This window comes from Siniperca chuatsi, linkage group LG21 (assembly GCF_020085105.1).
Source record: "Siniperca chuatsi isolate FFG_IHB_CAS linkage group LG21, ASM2008510v1, whole genome shotgun sequence".
NCBI classification, from domain to species: domain Eukaryota; kingdom Metazoa; phylum Chordata; class Actinopteri; order Centrarchiformes; family Sinipercidae; genus Siniperca; species Siniperca chuatsi.
The window spans coordinates 25391103-25394130 of NC_058062.1; the positions used below are offsets into that span (position 1 = coordinate 25391103).

The following is a 3028-nucleotide window of genomic DNA, read 5'->3' on the forward strand; positions in this document are numbered from 1 at the left end:
CCCTTTGATGTCATGACTGATGCTGTGCCACAGGTCGTTCAGACGGGTTTATTGTAGATACAGAGCAAAACATGAAAGTGTAAAGGCCAAAACAGTCGCCTCTATTATTTTCTATGTACAACCCTGTGGCGCAACCCTTCATGGTACGTGTCCACAGGGGTGTTTTTTATTGAAAGCCACAGGGCTCACAACTATTTTTTTTTTTTTAATACCTGGTGGTGTTTAATAATGATCTTTGCCCTGTGGATTTCACAGCTAATAAACTTGAACTGTGATCACCCAGTCAGTAAAGAAGGGCAGACACGCAATCAAGCGCCGATGGCCTTTGCAGTTTGTTTTTTTGTTTGTTGTTACTGTAACATTCCTGATGGTGGCAGCAGAGGCCCATTTAAACTCAGCTAGGATGCAGGCGTCCTCGGCCAACATTACTGTCAGTTTTAAAGCTAGAGCAAAGGTACTGGTATCATATGAAAGTAGATGACCTAAGGCATGCATTGGTGCTAGCCTGTCGGTGCCTAGCTTGAAGGTGGCTAAATAACGCTCCAAAGTTAGGCTACATTTTTGTGAGGGAAACACTGACATGGCCGTTTTCAAAGGGGTCTCTTGACCTCGCACCTCAAGATATCTGAATGATATCCCATGCAGTTTTGGGCAAAAACCTTTCAGTTTCGTGCATGCAGTATAAATTTTCACTTATTCTATCAATGGTGTATTTGAATATTTCTGCATACTGGGGTCCACCAGTATTGCAATGTGGGTATGATGGATGTTAGTCCCTTGTGGATAGTAGCCATTTTCATGTGTGATCATGTTAATAGTAGCCATTTTTTTTTTTAAACTTGACCTCACTGTATAAAATGACCTACTGTGACCTCAAGGATAATCACAGTCTCATAAAACTTTACAACCACAAACTAGAGATCTAGGGCATTCAGAGAATGTATGGCTTTCCTAGGTATATTCACAATAAGGAGGTTTCTGAGCAATTTACAGAACAGAAGTCCTTGCCATCTAATTTCTGAAAAATGCAATTCTTACAGAAATCTCCAAATGTCAGAAGTTTTTGGTACCAAATCACGGCATGCATTTTTCTTTGCTGTTCCTCAAGGTCTTGGTGTCTCAATGTGTTATTTTGGTTGTTTAACTATTTTTATCAATGCTCAAGCAGTCAAAAATGGTTACGTTTTGCACAAAATCTGTGTAACGAATGGTATCAACCCAAAAAATTGCTGCAACTACTTATGTGACATAATTGAGCATGGGAATGGCCATCTTATACTTCTATCATAATGTTCTAAGCCCTTATACATTTTAAAATTCCAAAATTTTAATAGACGCCTAACACAATGTTTATTACAGATTTATGACCAGAAAAACTTGACAGTGCTGAGCTGCATCTAAAATTAGAAGCCAATGGACCTAGTCACCCCAGTCACTACTCTCACGGTAAGCCTCACTCTGCTTGTCGAGTCCCATTCCCCATCCCACATTATCATAGGCTCCATCCAATCGGATTGCACAGAAAGTAAGGCCCGGCTTTTAGACACAGGCTACTAAACATCAGAAATACTCAGGCTCTTGCAGACTCGGTAATGATTGAAAGTAAGGGAGGGAAAATGCAGGGCACATTTAACAGGTATTGTATACTGGTTGCAATGGGGCAATATCCCCTCTTTGTCTGCCAATCAAAGTGCAAATCTCGCTGCATGTTTTGAGGCTTCACCTGGCTGTTTCTGCACTGCACTTTCCCCCAGTTGTCATGGCCGATATATAGTGATTTGAGACTGGGAGCCCAATGAGGTTCCATGAGGGACACCAGTGAGTCAACAGAGGGCTTTACCACAACTCCAAGCTGTAAAAACTACTATCCACCTTGACTCGTGTCTTTTGGCCCAGTGTCAAATAGAGCAGTGAACCTCTTCGTTTGTGTCAGTATTTGGTTTTCCACAAGGCAGGAGAAGAGTGCACGGTTTCCGGAGGCACTGCAATACCGGGTCGATGCGTGGAGTGAACAAAGCAAGCCCCTTTTTCAGCTCCCCATGCTAAAAATCCATTTAATATATTGGTTGTCTTATAAGAACATATCACATATTAAACTGATAAGAACAGATTTTTTATTACAAAAAACCTGTTTCAATTCAAAACAGTTACACAAATCCAAACCAAAGATGCCTCATAGCAATCATCAGGTACAAAGTCCACGATACATGAACACCCCATGATATCGTTGCCCTCCTACCAACATAAGAGAAATACTCTAAGAAAACATTTATGCCATGCCTCTGAAATCCACCATATCCACCCAAACCCTCCTTTCCACCTATCCAAGGTGGCATGCTTCCCCTACTTCAGAATGTGCCTTTCAATTCTCCCCTTTACATCTGCTTCCACCCTCCTTATCACCCCTTCAACACCGCTATCTCTGTTTCTGTTTACCAGATCTTGCCTGGCCGACCACAAGTAGGGGGTTAGGGTTAGGGTTAGGGGGGTTAGAGTTAGGGTAAGGTGAAAAAAGGGGGTTAACTCCCCACAGGGAGTTATAATGCACTGGCACTAGTTTTTCTTTATATTGTAAGTTCATAAAATCAACATTTTTCTACTATATGGTTTATAAAAGCTCTGGAACCCACTCCAAAAATTACTAAAATAAAGGTCCTGACCAATATTCAGTTTGAAAGTTTAAAATACGAGCCAATGTCGTGTTGAAAGATATGTTTGTAATAGATTTTTATCTTTGTCTTCCAGGTAACTGAGATCTCACCAGGGACCTGACAGGAAAGAAGAGGAGAAGAGAGAGACGTTCAACCAAAGGTAAGGAGGATCAAATGCCACTAAGGTAGGTAAGTAGGGAAGGTAAGAGGGTAAAGGAAAACAGGTAAGTAAAAGACAAGAACCTGGGGTTGAGGTTAGGGTTGGGGTTAGGGTAGGGTTAGGGTTAGGGGTTAGGGTTAGGGGTTAGGGTTAGGGGGGTAGGGTTAGGGGTTAGGGGTTAGGTAGGGGAGATTGGTGGTAATATCCACCCTGAAAT

At 41.8% G+C, this 3028-nt stretch overlaps 1 pseudogene; it reads right to left on the reverse strand.

Moving 5' to 3' along the window:
- Positions 1-1957: 1957 nt before the first annotated feature.
- Positions 1958-2132, reverse strand: LOC122869606 (annotated as a pseudogene).
- Positions 2133-3028: the final 896 nt, after the last annotated feature.